Below are 27,701 nucleotides of genomic sequence, written 5' to 3'. Positions count from 1 at the left end.
AAACCCTTCACAATGGCTTGAGGTATGAAATGCTTGAAGAGAATTCACAATTGCTTCTTTATTCACCAAGTCCACTGAAGTAGAACTATGAACACTGTCTCTTACAATATTTTCCTCTGCTTCTTTTTCTTTCATGTTTGATTTCCATCTAATACGCAATTCTCACATGAAGACATTTTCTACCAAAACCTGGTTTATTTGGATTGCATTATTTCCCTGGGTTTTTATTTCTCCTGCTAATGATCTTTTAAATATACAGATTTTGAAATCCAAGCTTTAAAGGACAATTGGTTCTTTGATTAAAATGTCATAGAGTAGAGCCATCTGTTATAGGTGACATCTCCCCCGCCTTTGCTGCCTAACTAGGAACTTTCAAATATTATTATTTAAGTTGGTGTTAGGGCTCTAGACTAGAAGTAATGTTATTTTACTTTACTATTTAGCACAGTCAGCAGTTGAGATCTTGCAGGTCCATTGTAAAAGACAACACTTTTTTCATTTAAGGACCATCGGGTGTTGGACCCCTGTCATTCTGTTAGTATGTTGACTCAATGAGGATATCCACTGCTAGTTAGTGTTAGGTATTACTCAACAAACACCTATTGAGAACGACAACGTGTTCAATATGATATGAAGATCCCTTCTATCTCTTATAATTGAAAATGAAAAAAAACCAGATATAAACAAATACAAGTAAAGTTAACAATCTAAGTGCAAACATAATGCCCCCCTTTTTTTTTTTGGCTGCACCTGTGGCATGTGGAAGTTCCTCAGCCTGGGATCAAACCGAGGCCACAGCAGTAACCAGAGCCACAGCAGTGATAAGACAGGATCCTTAAACTGCTGAACCACCTGGGCACTCTGAAAACACCAATTTTAATGAATGTATCACTTCCTTTTCCAGATGCTGTCCATAAGTCTGTGATCTTTAAATTTTTAAACCTTTTTTTACACCAGCTACGTGAATATTCTTCTCTTTGAGGTCACCAATGACCTCGATGTTGCTAAATTCACCTGGCAATTCTAAATCTTCATCTTGTCTCATCAGCAGCATTTGGCAGTTGATCATCCCCTTATTCTAGAAATAATTTCTTCATATGGCTTATAGGATACCACAGTCTCCTGGTTTTCCTCCTACTTCACTAGACATTTTCTCTCCACTGTCTTTTGCTGGCTCCTCCTATCTTCATCTTTTTGATAAAATCCTTGGGTTTCTTCTCTTCGTTATCTCATCTGTAATTTTATCCAGGTATGTGCTTTCAAATACCAAACATACGCTAAGAACTCTAGTATGTCTAGTATGTCTCTAGTCTGGATCTCTCCTCAGCACCATCTGGTATATCCAGTTACTATCTCAGCTACCTGGAAGTCTGATAGGCATGTCCAAAATCAAACTCTTGATTTACTACCTCCACTCCCCATGCCATCTGGTTCCTCTCGTGGTTTTCTGTCTCAGTTAATGGAATTCCATCTTTCCAGTTGCTCAGGCAAAACTCTTCAGAGTTCTCCTTGACCTATTTCTTTCTTTCTCATACATCCCACATCTAATCCTTCAGCAAATCCTCTTGGCTCTACTATCTTAAAATTATACCCTTTTTGACCACTTGTCACCACCAGTCCCCTGGTCCATAAGGCTGTTACTTCTTGCTTAGATTACTGTGATAGCTTGCTAACTCATCTTGTCTTTTTTCACTAATTTCTTTTTTTCTTTTTAGGGCAGCACCCACAGCATATGGAAATTCTCAGGCGAGGGGTTGAATCAGAGCTGCAACTGCTGGCCTATGCCATAGCCGCAGCAACGTGGGATCTAAGCCGTGTCTGCGAGCTACCCCACAGTTCACGACAATGCCAGATCCTTAACTCACTGAGTGGGGCCAGGGATCGAACCTGCATCATCAAGGATACTAGTCAGATTCGTTTCTGCTGTGCCACGACAGGAACGCCCTTCTTTCACTAATCTTAACACAGCAATCAGATCAATCATGCTGTTAAACCATTAACTCAGATAATGGTGCTCTTTTTTTTTTTTTTTCCTTTTTAAGGCTGCACCTGCAGCATACGGAAGGAGTCCAATTATAGCTGCAGCTGCAGACCTATGCCACAGCCACAGCAATGCCGGATCCAAGCTGCATCTGTGACCTATATAGCAGCTTATGGCAATGTGGGATGCTTACCCACCGAGTGAGGCCAGGTATGGAATCCACATTCTTATGAACACTGTCTTGTTCTTAACCTGCTGAGCCACGACAGGAACTCCAGTAATGGTGATCTTTTTAAGAACTGTCCAAAATTTGTTTTCCATTTTCCTGAGAGTGAAAGTTGAAGACTTTTTTTTAATAAAAATTTTTTAATAAAAAATTTTAATAATAAAATTCTTTAAAAAATTTTATTTTATTGAAGTATAGTTGATTTACAATGTTCTGTTAATTTTTGCTGTACAGCAAATGATTCAGATTATATATACATATATGTATATATATATTCTTTTTCATATTCTTATCCTCTATGGTTTATCAAAGGATATTGAATATAGTTCCTTGTGCTATACAGTAGGACCCTGTTGTTTATCCATTCGATATATAATAGTTTGTATCTGTTAATCCCAAACTCCCGATCCATTCCATCTCTTTCCCCCTTGGCAACAAGTCTGTTTTCATGTTTGTGAATCTGCTTTTGTTTTGTAAATAAGTTCTTTTTTTTTTTTTTTTTTTTTTTTTTGTCTTTTTAGGGCCACACCCACAGCATATGGAGATTCCCAGGCTAGGGGTCCAATCGGAGCTACAGCTACCTGTCTACACCACAGCAACGTGGGATCTGAGCTGAGTCTTCGACCTACACCACAGCTCGCGGCAATGCGGGATCCTTAATCCACTGAAGGATGCCAGGGATCAAGCCTGCGTCCTCATGGATGCTAGTCAGATTTGTTTCCACTGAGCCATGACAGGAACTCCTGTATTTTTAAAATTAGACTCCATATATAAGTGATATCATATGGTATTTGTCTGTCTCTTTCTGACTTATTTCACTTAGTATGAGAACCTCTAGGCTCATCCATGTTGCTGCAAATGGCATTCTCATTTATTTCGAATATAATACTCAGCCATAAAACAGCTGAAGTCTTTATAACAGACAGCAAGGCCTATGTGACCCTGTAATCTCTATGACCTCATCTCCTCATATTCCGATGCCCCACCCCTCAACTCCACCTCAGTCACTCTGGTCTCTTTGTTGTTCCTGAATAGGTTAAGCATGATCCCTTCTCAGTGCATTCTTACTGCCTGGATTGCGCTTCCTTAGACATCTACATGGCTCCCTCTCTCACATCTTTCAAATTTTCTCTCCAAGGCCTTTCTCCTTCAGCCCTTCCCTGACCACACTCTTTAACACTTCAATGCACCCTCTGCTCAGTGCTGTGGTATTCCATCCTACTTTCATGCTTTGGTTTTCTCTATAGCATCTGTCACCTATTCAAAGTGTTAAATACTATATGGTATGTAACTTATTTATCATATATGATATATATATATATAGCATATAACTTATTTTGTCTAGTATCTGTCTCCCCATATGTAAACTCTATGACAGCGGAGTTTTTTTTTTTAACATGATATATCCCCAGTGCCTCAAATTATGCACAGCAAAGGTTCTAAATAAATGTTTAGTTGAATATATGAATGAATAGGGCAATGCTAAGTGCTAACAGTAGTCCAAAAATAAAATATTTAAGTTTTTAGAGAAATTAAAATATTTTCCAAGGTGTTACCTAGGGTGAGGATGAATTGAGGAAGTAAGCAAAAGGTCTCATCTTATTGGCAGAAGTCAGGGATCAAGGAGTTAAATAATGTTGGAACAAATGAAAATGCTTTTTTTTGGGGTGTGTGTGTGTGTGTGTGTGTGTGTGTGTGTGTGTGTGTGTTTGCCTTTTCTAGGGTTGCTCCTGCAGCACATGGAGGTTCTCAGGCTAGGGGTCCAATCGGAGCTGTAGCCACTGGCCTACGCCAGAGCCACAGCAACTTGGGATCTGACCTGCGTCTGCAACCCACACCACAGCTCACAGAAACGCTGGATCCTCAACCCACTGAGCAAGGCCAGGGATCGAACCCACAACCTCATGATTCCTAGTAGGATTCGTTAACCACTGTGCCACAACAGGAACTCCGAAATGCATATTTTTCTACTGGATTGAAAACCAATTTATCACAAAATGCCAATTCTCACAAAATAAATGTATTTGATGAAATCCTAAATAGAATCCCAAGGGAATTTTAGGGACAGGGAGACTGGAAAATTGAATAAAATGATTTAAACATTTTTATGGGAGAATAAATGCTCCAAAACAAAACAAAAAAACATATTTTGGAAAAAAAGAAAGACTAGTAAGGGAGGACTTAACCTAATAGATATTAAATGCTATAGACCTAGGAATACACAGATAGAATCATGGTACAGAATAGAGCAGAACAGAATCTAAAAAATATATCCCATTATATGTGAGAGTCAATAAATGCAAAATTGGTGGATGTATCAATTCAGTGAGAAAGGATGAATTATTTAATAAATGTTGCCAGCACAACTGGCTATTACATAAAAAATAAATGTGTACTCCCACCCTTGTGTCCTAAATCAAAAGAAAAAATTTCAAATGGGTTAAAATTTTAATGTAAAAATATTGAAAAAATTTTTTTGACCTCACTTGAGGCATGTAGAAATTCCCAGGCCAGGGATTGAACCCATACCACAGCAGTGATAACACCAGATCCTCAACCTGCTGAGCCAATAGGGAACTCCTAATTTAAAAACATCAATATCTTACAACAAAACCTAGGTGCTTATACAAATGAACTTACCTATGAAACAGAAAGAGACTCACAGACATAGAGAACAGACTTGTGGCTGCCAAAGGGGGATATGGGAGGGATGAACTGGGAGTTTGGGATTAACAGATGCAAACTATTATATAGTAAATGGATAAACAACAAGGTCATCATACTGTATAGCACAGGGAACTATATTCCATATCCTGTGATAAACCATAGTGGAAAAGAATATGACAAAGAATGTATATATATGTATAACTGAATCACTTTGCTGTACAGTAGAAATAAACACAACATTGTAAATCAACTATACTTCAATAAAATATTATTTTTAAAAATCTAGGTGTTTATATGAAAAATCTAGGGGCAGAGATACCTTACTCATGATTGGAAACCTAGAAACTGTTAAAGAAAAGATAGACTATTTGATTGTGTAAGTATGTCAAAAGATACTATAAACCAAGTCAAAATGCAAATGAAAGCCTTGGGAAAATATTTGCAATACAGAGAACAAACAAATGTTTAATATTTATAACATTCAAAGACACCTCGCAAATTGAGACAAGTTGCCAAAAGACCCCAGTAGAGATATAATCAAAAAGCATGAACAAACAATTCACAGAATAAAAAATTCAAATAGGTAGCAAACATATGAAGATCCTCAAATTTACTAGTGATCTGGAGATGTAAATTTAAGCAACACCAATATATTATTTTATAACTCTCAGACAGATGGGAATTGAAAAGCCCAATAATACCTATCGCTGGTGGGAATGCAAAGGTTTCTCTCATTCACTGCCAGTGAAAATATGCATTGTTACAGCCTTTTGGTAATATAACATCTGGCAAGAGTATTAAATTATAATTGCATATATATACTCTGTCCCAGAAATTTCACTCCAGGGAATTTATCCTGTATAAATAAGATGGGGGAATTTTATGCAGCCAGTACAAAGATTCTACCATATTAGGAGCTACCTATTCCAGTTGATTTGGAGGGATTATCAAGAGGTAACATGAGTGAGAAAAGCAAGATGCCAAAGAGTGCATAAAATCATCCAGTTTGTGTAAAACAATTACAAACTCCTACATGTGTATATGATTAGTAGATTTCTCATATGCTTGTATAAGAAGAAAGAAGGGAGTTCCCATTGTGGTGCAGTGGAAACGAATCTGACCAGGAACATGAGGTTGCAGGTTCAATTCCTGGCCTTGCTCAGTGGGTTAAGGATCCAGCATTGCCATGAGCTGTGGTGTAGGTCGCAGATACGACTTGGATCTGATGTTGCTGTGGCTGTGGCGTAGGCCAGCGGCAACAGCTCTGATTAGACCTCCATATGCCACAGGTGCGGCCCTAAAAAGACAAAAGACAAAAAAGAAAAAAGAAAAAAGAAAAAGAAAGAAAATTATGGTAGACTGGGCTGCCTAAGGCAGAAAGGGGGACAGTGAGGGAGGGGGAACTAGAAAAGAGAAAAAAAATTAATATACAATAAAAGTACGTTGATACAGTCATATTTGTGCATTTATGCATGTTTTGTATATTTATTTTTAAAGGTAAAATAAAATGAAATCAAATACAATGCACAAAATACCATGGACTGTGTGGAATTATCCCTCCCTTCCCTCTCCTCCCACCAATTATCTTCATTTTGCTTTGCTTATATAATTAATGATTCTATTTGATAGCTTGGTAGGTGCCCAGACTGGAAATAGGAGTGGGTAGCTGTGATGCTGGGCGTGGGCCTGGGGAAACTCATCTGTCACACATGATTGAGACCAGCATTATGAATGAAGAATAGTCTGCCCTGGTTTAGACTGGGGATGTGCAGTAGGTTTTCCTTAGTGGTCCTATAATCTGGTCTGAATGGTGAGAAAAATTAGCCTAAATGGTGCACATACTAAACCAGTGCCTTTGTTCTGAGTCCTGTTGGAGAATTTTATTTGATCACACAACATGGAACTTTCAATACATACTCACGTTTCATTCAGCAAGTCAATACACATCTCTCTAGCGCCTACTCTATCAAATACTGAGCTAGGCACTATGATTTGTATAAAGATAAATGATGATGCCTGCTGGCAGTTCTCATAGAGAACTAAATTTCTTTACTGAATGAATTGATAAGCAATGATTATTAAAAAGAATAGGTGTTCAAAGTTATCCTAGGAAATACCCTACAGATAGGATTTTGCCTAATTAGAGAAAGCTTTTGCCAGAATGCTAAGTTCAGCATCAGCAAAGATTCTAGCTCCCTGCAATTGCTGTCAATTCTCTATGTTTTCTTTTTGTGTCTCACATTATTAGCTTTGAAAACAGGAGAGTTACGTTTTTCTGAGCAGTTACTAGGGAAGTGCAGATGGTTTTGTGTGGTTGCTGGGTGGCCAGCTCTGTAGCACAGATTTATACTCACAAATTGAGTTTGTCAAAAGCATGAAGAATATCCACCTCTTTATAGGAGGTCTATTTCACCAACCTGTTTTTCTTTTCTCTCGCTCACTCATCTATAGCAAAGTGCCTGAGTGAACGCTCATGTATCATGATCAATAATCTCTTACTTGCTCCTGGAAACAACATATTATTTTTTCTGTTTGTTCCTGTGCATTTTTCATATGCAATAAACCCAGCTGACATATGTTTCCATTGATTAAGAGCACTGATACTTAATGACTGAAGGCACATATGGAAAATATTGCTAGGGATCAGGTCTAATATATGGCATGGGTTTATTTGTAGTGCCAATCAGCTGTTTTTGGTCTCTCTTTATTGGCCAAGTTAAACGTTAGTTACACTGCTTACTCTGGCAACACATATACTAAAATTGGAATGATTTTGAGAAGATTAGTATGGCCCCTGCCTTATGATATGCAAATTTGTGAATATATATACATATATATATATATATATATATATATATATATATATGTCTTTTGTTTTTTTAGGGCCACACCTGGGGCATATGGAGGTTCCCAGGCTAGGGATCTAATCGGAGCTACAGGTGCTGGTCTACAGCAACACCAGATTAGAGCTGAATCTGCGACCTACACCACAGCTCACGGCAACGCTGGATCCTTAATCCACTGAGCAAGGCCAGGGATTGAGCCCACAACCTCATGGTTCCTGGTCAGATTCGTTTCTACTGCATCATGAAGGGAACTCCCCATATATTTTTTTGAAGTGAATTACAGTCACAAAATCTAGGATCTTCCAGTTCCTCACTGCTACTTCTTTTGCTAAGAGAAAGATACTTAGAATGTAGTCATTGCAAAACCCTTCTTTGAATCCTGTCCAAATCTTATCTTAATTATTTATAAGCTGTAAAATAACATGCAAGTTATCTTCGATCCTTAACTTCAATTTTATCATCTATTTTGCAGGTTGTTTGTGAAGATTGGTTGAGATGAGGCATGTGGAGCACATAACACAGTGTTAATAGTGATGAAAAGTTTGGAAGAGGTTATACTTGTCATAAACTCATACCCACCACAGAGAAAACTGCACAGAGTTGCTTTTCTGTCACCTAGTTACTGGATTCTGAATAAAGGGGTTATAATTCTTCATTACTTGTTAAGTGTCCTAACGTAAACCAAAGAGACCTCAAATTGCACAGACCAGGTCTTCTCTTTTTCCTCTAGCTCTGAAAGATTTTCTTTTGGGTTCATTGGATTATTTATTTTTATCATATGAACCCAAGCCTGTGATCATGTAAGGCCCAATTCACTACTGAGATGACAGGAAGTTATAGTCTTTTAACTTTAGAAAAGCTAGAGTAGGGAGTTCTTATAGCGGCTCAGTGAAAATGAATCCAACTAGAATGAATCCAACTAATAACCATAGGTTGTGGGTTTGATCCCTGACCTCACTCAGTGGGTTAAAGGTTAACGACTCACTAAGTGGCGTTGCTGTGAACTATGGTGTAGGTTGCAGATTTGACTTGGATCTTGTGTTGCTATGGCATAGATGGGTAGTTATAGCTCTGGTTCGACCCCTAGCCTGGAAACTTCCATATGCCCATGGGTGTGGCCCTAAAAAGCAAAAAAAAAAAAAAAAAAAGAAAAGAGCTAGAGTATAATTTTTAGTACACTTCTTCTTGCAAAGTGTCAGTATTGGCATCTAATAATTGTGAAATTAATCTTAGTCTGTTCTCTCCCAGGATCTAATAAGCTATTAAATAATATCTGATCATTAGATGATGGGGTGAGAAATCCAGTTCTCATTTTTATTAAGTATATGTCCTTGAATATTCCATCCATTTCTTCTTCAGTGACTTCTCATTATCCAGCACACAAGTAAGATTACTACTGTTTTAATATAAAGACTTGGGTCTGTTCAATTTGAGAAGGTCAAAGTCTATATTTATTCTACCATGTTTCTACTTTTCAAAAAAACCCAAATGACTGGCTTGTAGTCAGAAATTTCTTATATCTAACTTATCTGCCTAACAGACACCTGCTTTTTAAAGAGAGTGTTTTTTTCTACTTCCATTCTTCTTGGCATTACATGAGCAGCTTCTGAAACTGGTGGAAATATATTCTTCAGAGGAGAGGTTCAGTATCTCACCCAAAATTCCATCGAGAATATCAAAGCTCTTTTTTGTGTGTCTTTTATTTGTGACATGCAAATATAACTAATGCAAAAAGAGTTCACTTTTCCCCTTTGATTCCAGTTAAAACAAGATACTAAAGAAAAAATATGTCAAGAAGAATTTTATCTTCAAAGTTTCCTCTTAAAAACCAGGAAGGGTTAAAAATAGCTATACACGTCATATACACATCTGACATCAACCAAATAACCTGAAATAGGATGGATACAAGTTAAAAAAAAGAATCTCAGAATTAATGTTTTAATATGCCCTAAAGAAACAACATACAAAAGAACCTAGTACAAAGGTCTGCTATGTTTCTCAAAACCAAGACCTTGGGGAAATGCAGCAAGATTGGTGGTTGAGAACTGAAATTGGCTCAACACCACCAACCTGCAGGTTTGGAGCAGCACCACCCCTCCCCCCACCTTGAGAAGTATCTGGATGTGGCTGGATCAGAAGGGCCTGGAACCAATCACTTGGTGCCAGGTGTCTAGTGAGCAGAAAGAGACAACAGTAAGCTGAACTCACTGTATGTGGGATTTAACTGGCATCACTTTGGGTCCTTTTGAGTGGGAGGTATCAGAAATCTGTGATCCAGGGTAGTATATATTTATCATTTTATGTCCTGATTAGAGGAGAAACTCTAAATATGCTTCTGTCCTTCCATAATTCTTGGAAAGAGCCCTTCTATCTCTTCCCAGCCATCAAAACTCTCCACCTTGGGTAAAATCCCCCAGGAGCCAGCAGGGTAGCGGCAAAGACGGGCTTACTCCAGTGCAAAGCTGTAAGGCCCTTTCCAAGGGAGTGCCACGTGCACTGCTGGCAGATCAAGAGCAATGAGGATGGTGCGGAGGAGGGGCAGAGTGCTTGGCTGGGGGAAGGAGGCCGGCCCCACCTCCCTCTATCCTGGCCCACCATGCACAGGCAAGAATCTAGGGGAGAAGCAAGAACAGCTCCGGAAGATCTGCTGGCATGGGAGCCCAAGTCAGGGCAGAGGGTGGGACATGAACAGAGGTCAGAAGGATGGACAGACTACCTAAGGAGCAACCTCATGAAGGCAGAACTTTGGGACACAAGGTTGTCCAAGGGAAGGTGTTCGATGCTTCTTCCTGGATAAAGATTTTGTCATTTTCTTCCCAGGAAGAGGAACCGAGTCTAGAAATCAAGGCGAGTCTAGGCTCTCTCTGTCCCAAGAGAGGAGAGGAAGGCCTTCTCCTGGCTCCTGTCCGCTGCTGCCGGTGATACTAGAGAGAGAAAAGCAGCTGTTTGACCACTGAGAGGCTTGAAGTCTGCGCTGCCCGCCAGGGCGGTGGCACTAGTGCCTTCCAGCGGTAGTGAGGGGTAAGGCTGGGGAGTGTGAGCAGAGGGCCCTGGGCTCGCTGGGGCCTCTCCAAAGGAGAGCGTGGTGGTGGTGAGGAGGGATCAGCATCAAGATAGGAGAGGAAGAGTCACTAAATGTGCCAAGAATGAGGGGTCCTTCTGGGGGAAGATGAGAGGCTCTCTGGTATTATCCCCCCGCCCCCCCGAGAGTAATAACAGTGGTACCTGGAGTGGCAGAGGGAGTAAGAGTGGTGAGAGGTGATAGAGAAGAGCAGAGAGGGCCTCTGGGTTTTTTCTATGAATGAAAAACTCTAGTCACTGCCATGAGATCAAGAGGTTAAATTTAGGATGCAGCCAAGTCCAAAAGCCCAGATAAGCAACAGTCCCCAAGGCAGGCCCCATTCATATCTGTTTCTGGTCCTCCCGGCCCCTCCTTGTTAGCTATGGAGAAAGGGAGGCAGCCTTCCTCCCAGAGTCGGCTGGTTCCCTTGGACAATTCCACTCTACCTGTGAATCCTTAAAAGCACATCCAGTAAAAGCGCCCTCGCTTCCTTGTGTCGCGACAGCAAAGACTTTACCAAGGTCTCCATCAGAACATTCCATCCAGAAATGGGAATCTCTCTTCAGGTTCTCTCTACACGCAGATCTTACACCGAATCCATTCTTTGGGAACAAGGCAGACTTTGACCCAGGAATGCAGGACTTTCAAGAGAGTGGATATAAACACTCCATTTGTCCAACTGTTTGTGTGGATGGGTGTGGGTGGCGGAAGCTTGTCAGGAATCCAGTTCCGCAGAAGTTCGAGAACCCTACGAGCACGGGTTCTCACTCTCGCGAGAGCTGAGAGAAAAGGCCTCCCCTGTGAGAGGCTCCCACCGCTGTTCCCGCAGCATTATCTCCTCTCGGCTCCCTCCTGGCACCTTGCTCTTCTAAGAGAGGCCAGGAGGGAAAGCGCGGTCCACTCTTTCCCAGAGTTATGCGCTCTCAGGTTCGGTGCACCCTGGCACGGGCAGCGCTGAGGTGGTCACGGCTTTGAGGGCACCCGGCAGGGCGCCTGAGACCCGGGAGAGGACAGGCCTGGGAGAAGCGTTCTGCCTCCGGAATTCAGGGGCAGCAGCTACCACAGTGCCCGCTTGCATGGGAGCTGGTTGTCCCCACACTTGGTGTCCCGGCTCTGGATCCTGTAGGAGCAGTCCTCCTCCCAGCTTCCGGACAGGTTTGGGAAGAGTCATCGATTTCACATTGCAGCGCTTCTCTGAAGAACCACTAGGCGCCGTGATGCTGCTTATCCACAGTTGGACATAACTTACTTCATCTGTGTGTTACCGGCTGTGAGCTGCAGGATTGTACGAAGAACTTCCCCAGACCTCGCTGTCGCACCTTGCTCTACACCCGCACTTGGTAGCAGTACAGGACCCCATCCCTGCAAAACGCGTCAGACCTGAAGTGAGGAAAAGCGTTGAGGTAACAGGTTCCCACATCCGTCATTTCCTCGCGTTTCTCTCGGTCCTTCTAGCTCCACTTGTTTTGCTCATACATGGTTTGCATGTTGATCTTGGTCACGCAGTAGGCCCAACCCATGGTGGCTGGCTCCTCGCTTACATTCAGTGAAAATGGTTAATTCATTCCGATCATATTTCTCGAACACTGATAAAGCCTGTAAAGGGTCTCCAAGCTTGGTCTCTGAAAGCGCCTTTGTCTTTTCATTCCCACAAATGTCTTTTCATTCACTTAAGTTGTCAAGTTTGAACAACCAAGAGTTTAATTTTTAAAAAATTTAAAGCATTTTTAATTGAAATATAGTTAATTTATTGGCTGTTAGTTTTTGCCTACTCATCGACTGATGAGAAAAATAATTCAGTACAAGTTTTGGTATGAAGGTGGGTTTCGCCTGGAATTTTATGGGGAAATCTATCGATATGTCGTAAAGTTAAGCAAGAATAGTCATTAAATATACACACATAAGAAGTGTCATATTTTGTGATAGGAATCAGAAAAAAATAGATGCCATAATAATTGTAGCTATAATAGCATTAAAACACAATAATTTTTATCAGTGAAATAAATGAATGGTTTGTTTGCAATATGCTGCAACTTAGTTTTATGGTTCTGCCTTGGCTCAATTTTGGAATTTCTTAGTGCAAAAACTACAGATATCTGGGGACTTTGATCTATGATTAACCCAAATAACCGTCCAGCTTCTGTTGAGATGAAATTTGAATGCTTTTTTTGTGTCTATAGTATGCCACCTGCTCTGTGTTTTTGTATTTTTTTTTTTAAAACCAAAGAAAAACTCTTGTTCTGCTTGAAAGCTTTCATTTTTTTCATTAGATTTCAGATAACTGATGGACTTTGGTGTTTGTATTTCAGCCGTTTGGAATAGATTGCAGAGATAGGACAGCTGAATATTAGTAAAAGCCAGCTGGTGAAAACTATTACGCTCCCATTCTCCCATTTATGAGACAATCTCTTAAATCTCTGAATTGGTTTCTGGACTGCAATCCCATAATCCCAGTGTGTTTAGGAAAAATGAAAGATTTGAAATCTCATTGTGGGTTGGTTAGCTTTTACTGAGTAACAGACCACTCCAAAACTTAGTGGTTTCAGACAACAGCTATTTATTTGGTTTACACTTCATTGCTTTGGGAATTGGAATACATGAGTTGATTCTTTTGGTTTAGGCTGGCTCCCACTTCTCCGCAGTCAGTTTTGGTCAGCTCTGTTTTCAGGAATGGGGTAGCTCTTGACTTGGGTGGCAGAGCTGCTTGGACCACAGGCCTTTCAGCATAAATAGGCTTGTTTGGGCTTCTTCATATGGGGGTAATAGGGCAAGGCCCAAAGTGCAAGAGCTTTTCAGTTCTTTTCTTGCGTCATCTTTGCTAGTATCCCATCAGTAAAACATGTCCTATGGCCAAGTTCAGAGTCAAGTTTGAGGGTGCTCAAACTTCCATGATCAAGGGGGTATACAAGGATATAAGGAGAGGGACATGTGTGGCCATTTTTCAAACCTACTGCATATTGTTTGTTAAGTAAGATCAACCGTTTAAGTGGAGAATCCTGGTGGTATGATTTTGGCACAACTCAAAATCCGTCATTTGGAAAAATAATTTGGAGATTGGTCAAAGATAGACTTAATGGTGTATAATAGACATGTTCAGCTAAAATTAATACTTTGTCTAAAAACTTTTTGGGAACATTGTTTGGATGATCAGAGATCATGAAATTCAGTCAGAGGGAATATGAGCTCTCTCTGTTCAGGGTTACTGTAGTCTGCACTAGAAAGTGCTGAAAATCTTTGCTTGGTTCTAGAATGGTTATCTTAGATAATTCAGTGCAATCCATCCTATGTTTTTGTGTCTAGAGTTTTAGTAAAAATGTGTATTTTTAGCTTATATGCTTTAAATGTGTATGTAATTACACCATTGAAGACTTTCAGTAGTTGTGTCACTGAAAAAAAATGCACAGCCTAAAAGTTGAGAGCTATGTTTTATTTGGTGGACAAATTTGAGAACTTAAGCCTGGCATACAGCATCTCAGATAACTCAGAGACTGCTCTGAAGAGGCAAAAGGGGAGCCAGTATGTTTAGGAGTCCTTGCAACAAAGACCAGGTAGTCAGAACATAAAAATTAAAGAAAATTAATTTAAAAATAATCAGATAAAATTAATTATTAATCAAATTAATAAAAATTAATTAAAGAAACTCAGATATTGCAAGTTAAGGAATTTAGTCTTTTCTATGTATGGGAAGATGCAAGAGTCTGGACTCACCAGAATAATTCCGTTGATATGCACCTCAGCTATCTGAGGCCAGCGTCCTGTACTTTCTCTTCCTGAGTTTCTTCAGGGTGCACTCTCTGGGCAGCTGCAATGTGATGGCTTGATGGCTGCAGCATCCTTTGTTTACTGATATGGCAGGCAGTATTTTTCTTCCACAGTTGTAAGCCCAAGTTAGAATATATTATTGCAGCTCTAAAGGGTTGAGAGTTATTGATTCACAGAGATAAAAGAGTCATTTTCCCATCACTGCCTAATATTAAGGTGAGGCCAGAGTGTGACCCCTGTAACTCATTTTTGGTAAGGGACAGAAACTGCTCTCAGGTGATACGATTCATCTGAAAAATAAAATACAGTCATCTTCCCCACCCCATCTACCCCAGCCCATTCTACCCAAAACTTTGCTTTAGTACTCTAGAAAATTCAAGAAGTTTGAATTTTTTAGTTTTAAGAAAAGAAACTAATTTAATTCTTATCATGTAAATAACTAGCACCAATGTTTATCGACTAAAGTTAAATTGTTCTCCCTTAACATTTCAGGTAAGAGCTTTCTTTTCATCATTAAAACTTCCCTAGGTGACTCTTTCTTTGACTACTGCTCAGTGAATTTTTCCTCCTCATTTAAGGCATTTGTCAATTTTCAACCTGCTTTCTTGCTGTCACATACCTGTTGCTCCAGAATTGGTTTGTGATGTCAAGCATGAATAAAATGCTAGATGCAGCAACAGCCTCAGTAATTAACAGTACTTGGAAAGATTGATTTGGAGCAGTGAAAGGTTTGAACTCTAGCTACTTTGAAGAAAATAATTTTTATGGAATTGTGTTTCCACACTATGTTGAGCTTTTTGGATGTTTAAAAGTAAAAAGTAAGTCAGCGATACCTGACTTGAAGGCCTTGACACTCCATTTCAAGACCTGCTTATAAAACAAACAAACAAACAGCTGGAAAACACCTTGGCAAGAAAAAAAAAAAAAAAAAAAATGGAGTTCCCGTCGTGGCGCAGTGGTTAACGAATCCGACTAGGAACCATGAGGTTGTGGGTTCGGTCCCTGCCCTTGCTCAGTGGGTTAAGGATCCGGCGTTGCCGTGGGCTGTGGTGTAGTTTGCAGACACGGCTCAGATCCCGAGTTGCTGTGGCTCTGGTGTAGGCCGGTGGCTGTAGCTCCGATTCAACCCCTAGCCTGGGAACCTCCATATGCCGTGGGAGTGGCCCAAAGAAATAGCAAAAAGACAAAAAAAAAAAAAAAAAAAAAAGAAAAACCAAAAAAAACCCAAACCACCTTGGAAGAAAGCTGTATCGTAGTATTGCATAGCTAGAGTAGGTTGAATGGCTCTTGAAATTTAGAGAATCCATAAAAATGACTAGGAAAATTAGTCTCTCTTCAAGGAGGTGGGACTTGAGGTGATACAGGAAGTGTTATGAAAGTAACTAAGGAATTGAGACCCTAACCTGTTGGATTCCTAATAAGCATGGGAAACAGCTGAATTTTTTAGATTCTGCTTTTAGAATTTACTCCAAAGTGTGAGACTCCAAGGCACGAAGGATAGAAGGGCCAAGCTGGCTGGGCAAGCCAGGGGCAAACTAGCATGGGATGCCCAGGGGCCGGAAGGAGAGACACCTGCGCAAAGTAAAAGGTTATACTGGGGAAAAATGGGAGCCAGTGCTGGATGCATAAATAGAGCTGGATTAAGAAGGGTCTCAATTATCCAAATGAGGATCTTGAATGTGGTTTGTATATGGTAGCAACTCAGAAATGTTTGAAAAGAAATATGTATTTTTTAAGATTAGAGCACTGAACTTATACTTATTTGACTAAAGATGGGCGGTGAGTACCTGAAGGAGGAGCCTACCAAGCTACTTTCATGTGCAGATCAGGGTAATTTGAAACCAGCTCGTTATTTATATACCAGTGGCAGCAGTTGAAATTTGTTCCTCAAGAATTGGGGGATATCAGCAGTTCCCCAATTCTGCAGTCTTGTTAATGCTTGCAATTGCCTCAGTAATTTTTTTTTTTTTTTTGTCTTTTTTTAGCTATTTCTTGGGCCGCTCCTGCGGCATATGGAGGTTCCCAGGCTAGGGGTCCAATCGGAGCTACAGCCACCAGCCTACGCCAGGGCCACAGCAACGCGGGATCCAAGTCATGTCTGTGACCTACACCACAGCTCACGGCAACGCCGGATCGTCAACCCACTGAGCAAGAACAGGGACCGAACCCGCAACCTCATGGTTCCTAGTCGGATTCGTTAACCACTGCGCCACGACGGGAACTCCTTTTTTTTTTTTTTTTTTCCCTCAGTAATTCTTTTTGCATGTATGGTCAAAGTGGAAGCTTCAGATGTCCCAGTTCAAACAACACCGATTTCAAATCAGTGGGCTCTAAATCAATAAAACATTACTTATGCTGAATGGTTATCTTAGAATTCTAGAGAGCTAGAGAACAGAAATTCTACCTTTTTTTTGGGGGGGGGGCACACATGTGGCATATGGAAGTTCCCAGGCTAGGGGTTGAGTCAGAGCTGCAGCTGCTGGCCTGTGCCACAGCAAGCCACCTTTGTGACCTACACCACAGCTCATGGCAATGCTGGATCCTTAAAATAAAATTACTGTTGTTTAAGCGACCCAATCTCTAGTTCTTGGTTATGGCAGACTAATACATATAATAACTCTGAAAATGAAGGCCGTTAGGGCACAAGTGATAGGGCTTACAGCTGGTTAATTTGCCTTGTTCATAACCACGTTCTAGGCATGGGAAGTATCTAGGCTTGCAGGTTTCTATTAGAATTACCCTAAAGAATGTGAGGTTCCAGATCATGACTTTGTCGTCTTTGTGTACATACAGCTCTCAAGTGTTGGATAATTTCTTGACAAAACCTTAGCAAGGGCTATTGTGCATTTTGGTCTTGGGTGAGAAATTCAGGAGAAAATTTCCCTGAGGAAATCTGCACTTTTGTAGTAATGAGAGTAGTTCTGTTTCCTAAAACAGAGTATTGATTCACAGGCTTTAATTTAAGTCGGTGAGTGACTGATCTCTTGACAATACAGGGACAGACACATCTATTTGTTTAGCAAGTACACTGTCATTTGGCTGACGGGCATTATCTGATACTGTGCCAACAAACTCTTTCTCCTAAGCTGACCTGCATTGCAATTTGTATTTGTATCATAGTTGGTTTCCAGGCAGAATCAATATGATTTTGAAAGGTGATTCTCACCTATGCTTCCTAGAAGTCTTTCAGGGTTTCTATTCCCTTAAAAATCAATTTGTGTGATTCTCAGGTTAAAGCTTCTGCCAGAAACTATTTGTGCCACAGGATGCATCATAATAATACTGCCTTCCTCCCTCCTTCCAAAATGCTACCTGTTTTAAATTTCTTTAATTTAATAGATTTAAGTTAAATCTATTAACTTAAGCAGAACCTATTAAGATGTCTTGTTTTGAGATTTAAACAGTTTTTATTTTAGTAGGATACTCACTGTAGCTTCAAGATCAGTTCTGGTCATTTGGAATGAGAACTGTCACATGGTACAAAACGCTTGCAGCCTGGAAATGGTGTTCTTTGTCACAGCCAGCTTAGGCCTAAATGCTGGTTCTTTATCTCATGGAGAATTTTCATGGATTTTTCAAACACCCCCTCCCGCACCCTGGCAGAGAGCCTTCCACATTTCCTGAAGTCTGCTTTGTGTGCCCTGGCTGACTCCTTTTAGCCTCTTTCTGCATGGCTCACCTTATCTGTCTGGCAGTCCCCTAGGGCAGGGTCCGTTGGTGTCACTCAAGCCTGCCTGTCTTCTGCTGTGCCCACTCTAGCCTATAGAAAACCCCACCCCCCAGCCCACTGTGGATGCAAGTGCAGCTTTCTTCATCCCAGACTTCTCTTTTTTCCCTTCAGTCAAAGGCATTCCAGCCAGCCTCTCTTTGTCAGATTTTTCAGATAAGAGCCAGCCCCAGAGTCTGCACTCTCTAACCCCAGAGGACATGGGGTTAACTCTTTCCCAGGCGCCAGGCAGACTAACACACCTGCCTCTCAGTAAACATCCCTCTGGGGCTCCCTCCTCCCCTTCCACTCTTCATCTTCCATTCTCTCTGAGTAGTTCTCAGGAAGCCCTGTCCTTCGGCTAGTGGCAGGGGTGGGGGTGGGGGCTCCTCCAGCAGGGCTGGGGTGGGAATGCATAACACTGGCAGTTCTGTTCAAAGGCCTCACCAACAACCTTACATAATTTCTTAGCTTTCTTTCCAATATCCTGGGGATTTGTTATGTGCCAAGGATTGTAGTTTTCAGTTTTTTGGATGCTTTTTATGCAGTCCTGAATGTGTATTTGATCCCTCGTTTTAGAATGTAGGAATATGTGACACCAATTAGTTTTGACTGAGATTAGGAAATGTCCCATTAAACATTCTGTTATAAGAAGGGGAGGGAGGAGTTCCCGTTGTGGCTCAGTGGTTAACGAATCCGACTAGGAACCAGGAGGTTGCAGGTTCGATCCCTGGCCTTGCTCAGTGGGTTAAGGATCCGGTGTTGCCGTGAGCTGTGGTGTAGGTCGCAGACTCGGCTTGAATCCCACGTTGCTGTGACTCTGGCGTAGGCCAGCGGCTGTAGCTCCGATTCGACCCCTAGCCTGGGAACTTCCATATGCCGCAGGAGTGGCCCCAGAAATGGCAAAAAGACAAAAAAAAAGGGGGGGGGAGGGAATTAACATTAGTTTAATCAAAATGAAATCTAAATATGAGCCACCAACAACTTGTAATCAAGGTAGAAAAACGTAACAGAAAAATATGTTCTATAATTGTGAGCATTGCAATGCATGATACTAGGGACAGCTAAGTATAGATAATAAATACACCCTATGCTACTTAGGCACCTATTTTGAGAGCTCTTCATAGGACATATACACTAAGTGCCAAACTGCGGGGAATGAACATATTAGTAAAACTTAGCAAAGCACTCCTATCAGTAGACCAGCATTGATTCTTGGGCTTATTAAGTGTCACATCTAAGATAATGAGATTGTTGGGAGTTCCTGTTGTGGCTCAGTGGGTTACAGACCCGATTAGTATCCATGAGGATGAGTGTTCCATCCCTGGCCTCGCACAGTGGGTTGAGAATCTCATGTAGCTTTTGCATAGGGTGGCAGCTGTAGCTCCAATTCAACCCCTAGTATGGCAACTTACATATGCTGCAGGTATGGCTCTAAACAGCAAAAAAAAAAAGATAATGATTGTTAGTTGAGTGTATATATATGTGCACATACATACATATGTATATACACACACATATATATGAAGGAAATGCACCAAATTGCACATCCATAAAAAAAAAAAAGCTTATCATGGTTACATTACTGAGTGATAATTTTGTGTCTCAGTCACTATAGATATGCCTTAGCTATATGTTATGAAACTAAGAGTAGCTCTAACTTATGTTGAAATGGAAATTGTTGAATTCTGACATTCTTAGGAAAAAATAATGTGTATCAAAAAATGGTATGATTTCTAAATTTCAAAATATGTATGTACATCCTCCTAGTATTTCTATTTCCTCATCTCTTAAATGTGGACGATTGAGAAAATGTTCTCCAAGGTATTTTCTAGTTACACAGTATCATAATGTGACAATAAGTCTTCTTATCTTCTGGGAACAGCACTGCAGACAGAATTTAGAGGCATCCTACCTATCAGCCACTGGAGGGCTCCCTTGATCAAACCAGAAGTTGGATTGAATGTGCCATGCAGTTTCTGGGCCTTGCATGTCTGATTTCTCAGCATTATTTATCAAAACAAAACCCTCATGTGCATTGCATTATCTTACAGTTTTGGAAAATTTCTGATTTCATTTCATACCCCCTCCAATATCTCTCTCTGTCTCTGACTTTGTAATTTACCAAGACACCTTTTTGAATATTATATCATTTAACTCTCACAACAACCAGGGGGATGGAGATATATATATATATATATATACACACACATATAAAATGGATGAAGAAACTGAGGCTCTGAGAAGTTGAACAACTTTCCTTGATGTCACACAATGATTTTGGAGTGGAAATTTAAATCTAGGTTATCTTAGCCCATGTTCAGTATTCTTTTTGGCCCGCAGTGTAAGTCCTAACTCAATTCCTGATGTATTGCTTGAGAGAAATATTTATTAAACTGTAATTACTCATGGATATATTTTCAAGAATCATAAACTTTTAGAAGTGGAAAGGAATTAGCCATTCTAATCCCCTTTAACAAAACACATATGGCTTTTTTTCATGTTTGTAACTCTCATTCCATCTTATCTCTTAGTCTCCTTAGCTCAGGTTCCTTTGAATAGGAGAGCATATGTCATTGAGTTCCTATTTTTACAATTCCCAGGGAATATGTATGAATCCCAGGGAAGGACTCTGGCCAGGTCTTGGTCTTGTGCCTACTCCTCTCTAGGGGTGGTGTTAAGGTGCTTCCTGTAGTTGACCTCCCTGGAGCCACATGAAATGGTTCAGGGGGAAATTCTCCAAGCTATTGAGGGAACTATTACCAGAAGAAAAGATAAATAAAATGGTTTTTAATTAAACTTTATTTTTATTTTTATTTTTTTTTTGCTTTTTTAGGGCCATACCTGTGGCATATCGAAGTACTCAGGCTAGGGGTTGAATCGAAGCTGGAGCTGCTGGCCTATACCACAGCCATAGAAACGTGGTATTGGAGCCACGTCTTTGACCTACACCACAGCTCACGGCAACACCAGATCTCCAACCCACTGAGCGAGGCCAGGGATTGAACTTGCATCCTCATGGATCCTAGTCTGGTTTGTTATCTGCTGAGCCATGAAGGGCTCTCCACAAAATGGTTTTTGAGCATGGGCTGTTGGCCCAGGGTGGATGCCTCAGAGAAGTTCTCTGGGCATCTGGGAGCAACAGGAGGACCTTGGTGTCTGATGGTTATTGAAGGAGCGAGGAACACAGAAAACAGACTTCACTTATCTAACCCCTTTAATGGGGACTAGCCAATGAACGTAACCAAGGGTAAGTGTGGGAAAGATTCAGAGTCTAAAGGTGCTGAGGGTCAATCTTCAGAAATGTCCTGTAAGATACTTTTTTGGCTACCAATGAAACAAAAGCCAAGGACTGCAAAAGGAAGATTCTTGGCTTTTCTTGACAGTGTAGGGCCAGTCCCCCTACTGATGAGGTATGCTGTGGCTCCGAACCTGTGGCTTACCCCCTGTATTGAGGCTTTTAAGGACACATAGGGCTGGGAATTAGAGCTCCTTGGAAGGTAGCAAACTCACAGAACATGGTCTGGTGGAGCTCTGGAAGCCAGGTAAGCCAGTTTTTAGGATGCTGACTTAGGTGCACACTTATATGTCTTCTACTAATGACGTAGGTATCAATTTTGGAACTTAAGCACACTTTGTAGATGTTAACACTATTAAAATGCAAAGTGAAAAGCATTCCCTTAGGAAATCATCTTTTCTTTTCTTTTTTTCTTTTTTTTTGGTCTTTTTGTCTTTTTAGCGCCGCACCCGCGGCATATGGAGGTTCTCAGGCTAGGGGTCTAATCGGGATCCTTAACCCACTGAGCAAGGCCAGGGATCGAACTCGCAACCTCATGGTTTCTAGTCAGATTCATTTCCACTGCGCCACGACAGGAACTCCAAGGAAATCATCTTTTGTTGATGCCTGCTTTATATTTCAGTGTATGGCTTCTGAGTTTTCAAGGTTCAGTGTAGGCAGATATGAAAGAGGCTAGCTAAATTAACAGGAGCAACTTTTTACCTTTTCTCATTTTCTTTTCACTTCTCTTGGCCTTTCACTTCCTTTAAAAAGACAAAGTGTCCAGTGGCATACATGGTCTCAGGACCCAGCTTAGTTAAAGTCTTCATGCTCAGGTACTCTCTTTAATGTTGCCTGAGGAGGATCTTTAAGATCTAGAGATTTTATTAGGACAACAGAATGATAAATTGAAAAGATATGAACCTATGGGATAAAGTGCACTTATTGGTAGAATAGTTAACTTAAGCATAACTACACAGAAAATTACTTGAAAAGTGCTGGTATAACTATTTGTGGCCCTCCGATCCCTCTACACTGTGCTGTGGGCAAAAAGGTGAAAGCCTGAGAGATGAGGTATGTGCTCTCTCCTGGCCCTTGTTCTCTATAGACTTTCATTGCTCTGGTTCCAGGTCTGCCTAAGAGCCCAAGTGTCATCATCCCCTTTGTCTTTCTGTTCCAACTTTGTGCTCAAAGATGAGCTCAGATTTTCCACTTCAGTCTCATCAGAGTTCTGCAAGTCTGCTTGTGCTTATTTTTTTCTCTGTTATTAATTGCCGTTGTTCAAAAATAGGAAGTACAGGAGATTTCATCCTCCTGCCAGCTTCTCTTCAAATGGTTTTGAATGAGAATGTTCTGTACTTAGTTACATGATTCTATGTCATGCAGAGGGTGGTCGCTAGACCAGTGACAGCGTCACCTGGGAACTTGTTCATAATGCATAATCTTAGGTCTCACTCCAGACCTACCAAATCATAAATCTGGCCTTTTATTGCATCTTAACACACTGTATTAAAAATGTTACTTAAGGAGTTCCCATTGGTGCAGTGGAAACGAATCCGACTAGGAACCAAGAGGTTGCCGGTTCGGTCCCTGGCCTTGCTCAGTGGGTTAAGGATCCTGCGTTGCCATAAGCTATCATGTAGGTTGCTGTGGCTGTGATGTTGGCCAGCCCCTGTAGCTCAGATTCAGCCCCTAGCCTGGGAACCTCCATATGCCGAGGATGCAGCCCTAAAAAGAAAAAAAGAAAAAAAAAAGTTAAGGTTCTCTCACTTCCACTAACTAAAGTTTCAGTTAGGGAAGGAATCTGTATTGTCTAGTTCATCACTGAATAGCTAGGACCTGGCCTACTTCTTGGCAGATAGTAAGTGCTCAATAAATGTTTGCTGAATGAGAAATGAATGGATATCTGCAGAGTGAGATATCTGTTTGCTTAACCTAGTTGTTAAGTAACCAGTGTGTTTAGAAGGAATCAATGAAAATAATGCTAACAGTGCAGACAAATGAAGTGTGTAATTAACACCTCGGATCCTATTGTTATTTCCTAGAAGAGATTTTCTGCCCAGTTGACTGTAATTAAGCGAGGGTGGAAAAACCTCCAAAGTGGGAGAGAAGGTGACTTCTATTTGGCAAAAAAAGGTGACTCTTACTCTTTCCTGCTACCATATCCTCAAATTGTGAGATTGGTGATCTGCCTGTTGGCAGTCTGAAACTTTGCTCTCTTTCAATTTAAAAAAGGTTGTGTTAAATCTATTGCTTTGTTGGTCTTCCAATTTCACCTCTGAAATAGAAAATCTCCTCACCCCCCTTCTCCCTCATGTTCTTTTCTTCTTGGGTGCAGACTCCGCCTTACCACTCACTCTTTGGCTTTTCTCAACACCTGTTTACGAAGTCGTCATTCTTCCATACTCTTTCATTCAAAGATGCTTTCAGAATTGCAAGTCTGGTCATGTTCTTCTTTGGTTAAAATCCTCAGGCATTTTCCTGCCCCTTACAGGATAAGATCCAGTGTTCTGAGTGAGACATTTGAGACCCTTTTTGGACCTGGTTGCCAAAACTGTTTTATTCTTTTTCTCTACTCACATTCTTTTTCTCTACTTGTATATCCCTCTATTATGCAATGCATCATGTCTGTTTTAATCATTTACCTGTTTACTTCACTTTCTTTTCCAATAGACCATATTTTCCCTAAGAGCTGGACTGTGTCTCATTCATGGCACAATGTGTTTTAAAGCCTGACACAGAGATGTTGTTATAAATGTCTATTGATTGAATGAACTTTATCTTCAAATGATTTTTTAGTAGACTAAATCCCTTTTTAGTAGACTAAGTCCAACCCACCCTTGTTGGACTTTTTAGTCATTTCTCCTGGTTGTTTTTATTATGAAGGACTTGTCTCACTGGAAATATGCCCATTTGCTGGACGATACTCAGAGCTTCAACATTTTTTAAGTTGAAAGAAGGTGATTCTATCCCTTAGGATGGTTGTGACTGAGGTATGCCTGGCTGAGCACATAGTGGTCATTAACCTCGTGACTCTGCTCTCCAAAGTCCTCAAAACACCTAGAGAAGATGCAAGAGGAATCAATGAAACCGGGTCTAGAAACCCTTTATTTTATTTATGTCATCACTGCAACTGATCACCTTCTGTTTGGGGAGAGCTTTTGTACCAGGTCATCCAGTTGCAGTGGGCCAGCCTGCAGATGCAGCTGTTCTTGGGTTGGGTACCCGCTGTTCCACCCAATCAGCTGATGGATGATGGGGGAGGGGGTGCCACATGGTGGATTGCGCTTGCGCTTAAAGAATCACATAGAGCTGCTTTTCTCAGCAGGGTCTGTGTCTCTTCACCCATTTAGAGGGAGTTTGTGGGCAAGGCAGGCATTCATAGGCAACATCTCTTGGGTAACATATTTTGGAAACTCTGATCATGATTTCTCCTAAGTATTCCCAGTGAGGCTGGTCTGCTTATTATTAGGCTGCTTACTAGTTTTCCTCAGAGAACTGTTTCCATCCTCACTCCTTTGGATATTTTTATAAGTTTTTATAAGTTAGCTTTTCCTAAATCATCCATTGATGTATAACTGTTTGATACTGTACAGACTCAAAAAACATGTCCACATGACCTTATTCTTATATCCATGTTGTTTATACCTTTTCTTTGAAGAACAATTCTTGCTCCTCCATTATTCAGAGCTTCTGATATCACCTTCATTTTCCCTGATAATCAGATGTGCAAAATCCTTTCCTCTGTTTCATTTTCCCTCCCATCCTCTCAGCAAAGACAATGTTTATAAATCCCTCTAAAATTCTATTTTATCCAAATAGAAAATAAATATAACCAGCTTTCTGCAAATGTACCCTTAAGATCAGGGTCTTATAGTTTTCCACCTGGATTATCTGCCTTCTTTTCCCTTTATTTTTCTGCTTACAGAGATCCCAGTGCTTAGATAGACACCAGACTTAAGCCAAGTTTTCATCTGGCGTTTGTGGACCCTTCACCGATGTTATTTTCTGACCTCTGCTCTTTCCATTGTTGTATTCTTGCTTTTTTCATATCATTGCTGCTATACCCTTTTGTCTTTTTCAGTTAAAAGTTTCCGTAATCTGCCCACTCATAGCAGATGGTCAGTCAATATTTTTTTGATTACCTAAGACTCTGCCGATATTATTTTCCAACTCCTCTTGGTACTGTTTCTTTTGTATCATCGTTGTCCTGTTGCCTCCTTTTCTTGAACAAATATTAAATATTCATTGATTCTACTTCCACATGATAGGTACCCTCCTTACCCAGGGCATAGTTCTGCTTCTAAATTTCTTGAAGGCTATAATTGATGTGTTCACTTCAATTAAATTCAACACATATACATTTTATAAGTTGAATGCTACTATGTACCACTTTCTGTGTTGGATGCTAGGAGCTGCCAGGGAGCTAATAGATTACTTTCCTGAAGCAGTTCTCCCCTCAGAGTGTTTCCCTTCTATATGAAGGAAAGAATTTCAAACCTTTTTTTAATGGGAGTTCCTGTTAAGGGTCCCATGTTGTCTCTGTGAGGATGCAGGTTTGATCCCTGGCCTGGCTCAGTGGATTAGGGATCTGGTGTTGCTGCAAAGTACATTGTAGTTCGCAGATGTAGCTTGGACCCTCTGTGGCTGTGGCTGTGGTGTAGGCCTGCAGCTGCAGCTCCGATTTCACCTCTAGCCTGGGAACTTTGGCAGATGTGGCTGTAAAAAGAAAAAAAGGAAACAAACCCCCCCCCCCAAAAAAAAAAACCCACACCAAAAAACCCTTTTTTATGGCAAGGCTAAAACCTGCTGTGCGTTTTTCAGGGTTTATGGGAGAAAGGAGGTCTCCTGGATAGCTTAAAAGTCCCAGGAACATCCAGTGTCTTCCTTCCTACCATTTGAAATATGATAGCACTACCTGACAGCTGTCTGGTATTCTCTTTTATTTTAATTTTTTGGTGTTTTTTTTTTTTTTGTTTTTTTTTGTTTTTTTTTTTTTGCCGTTTCTTGGGCCGCTGCCGCAGCTTTTGGAGGTTCTCAGGCTAGGTGTCTAATCGGAGCTGTAGCTGCTGGCCTACACCAGAGCCACAGCAACGTGGGATCCGAGCCATGTCTGTAGCCTACACCACAGCTCATGGCAATGCCGGATCGTTAACCCACTGAGCAAGGCCAGGGATTGAACACGCAACCTCATGGTTCCTAGTCAGATTCATTAACCACTGAGCCATGACGGGAACTCCTGGTATTCTCTTTTAATTCTAAGTCTGAGGTGACTTACATGAGATGATGTTTAGCCTTTGAAAGCTTTTCCAGCAGATGAGGATCTGAGTCAGTCCTCTGAAGCATCAGTACCTCCTCTTTGCTGATAGGCATCTTATGGGGTCCCTTTTCTTAATGATCTCTACCAATGTCATGGGAAACTCTTTAACCAGTGTGGTGTCTGTTATGTGTTGGCCTTTGATATTGGACAGATTCAAATTGGCCTAGAGCCTTTGAAATCCTCCATGGCCTATAGTAAAAGCTCATAGGCAGTACTTTCACCACGGCTAGTCTATAAGTTCTCAAATATCCCTAAGCCAACACCTGCATTAACATAAGGCTTCAGAGCATCCCTCACTGATGCTGATACCATTGGGTTTTTTAGCAGGTGGAGCAATTCTTTATTGAATGGGCTGGCTTTTTTTTTCCTTTCACTGCAAGATTTAGCCTCCCTGTCTCTTACCACAAAATGCCATTAGTGTTCTCTACTGAGACAACTAAATATACACATGTTCCCAAACACCTTTTGAACCACTGTGTGATGCTCAGACATGTTCCCATCTCATTAATCACTTCTTATTTCCTGCTGATTATAATTGATAATTTGGGCACAGTGCTTTTTCACATGTAACTTGTGGTGGCCCTTGTAAACCGAACGGGATTTCACCCCATTCTCATATGCAATGGTTTTCATTTTCTCAGATCTTTTAATTTAAAAATTACCTTTATTTGTATTTCTACTATAGTCACATGCTCCTTTTCACTAATTTTTCTAATGTTCTTACTACTTTTGCAAATACTGTACATAAGGAGGTTAAAAACTTTTGTGTGTTAGAAGACCTTAAAAGTTAAGCAAACACAGCAAACACAATAGTAGACTAAGACCAGTGTGATGGTTGAAACTAATATGACTTGT

The 27,701-nt window shown here is 40.8% G+C and overlaps 1 non-coding gene and 1 pseudogene across 1 annotated transcript; one reads left to right on the top strand and one right to left on the bottom strand.

Moving 5' to 3' along the window:
- The first annotated feature begins 7,606 nt into the window (after nucleotides 1–7,606).
- Nucleotides 7,607–7,710, top strand: LOC146406090 (U6 spliceosomal RNA). The gene has a single exon (XR_014832653.1). It is a non-coding gene; the product is annotated as a U6 spliceosomal RNA (small nuclear RNA).
- A 3,993-nt stretch (nucleotides 7,711–11,703) lies between these two features.
- Nucleotides 11,704–25,729, bottom strand: LOC110259420 (N-alpha-acetyltransferase 40-like; annotated as a pseudogene).
- Nucleotides 25,730–27,701: the final 1,972 nt, after the last annotated feature.

Source organism: Sus scrofa, chromosome 1 (genome assembly GCF_054392235.1).
Source record: "Sus scrofa isolate SSC_HxYL_T2T_F1_AM1 chromosome 1, Sscrofa_HxYL_maternal_Yorkshire_Landrace_v2.0, whole genome shotgun sequence".
NCBI classification, from domain to species: domain Eukaryota; kingdom Metazoa; phylum Chordata; class Mammalia; order Artiodactyla; family Suidae; genus Sus; species Sus scrofa.
Note: the sequence above shows the minus strand (reverse complement) of the source record. Positions and strands in the feature narration are given on the sequence as shown.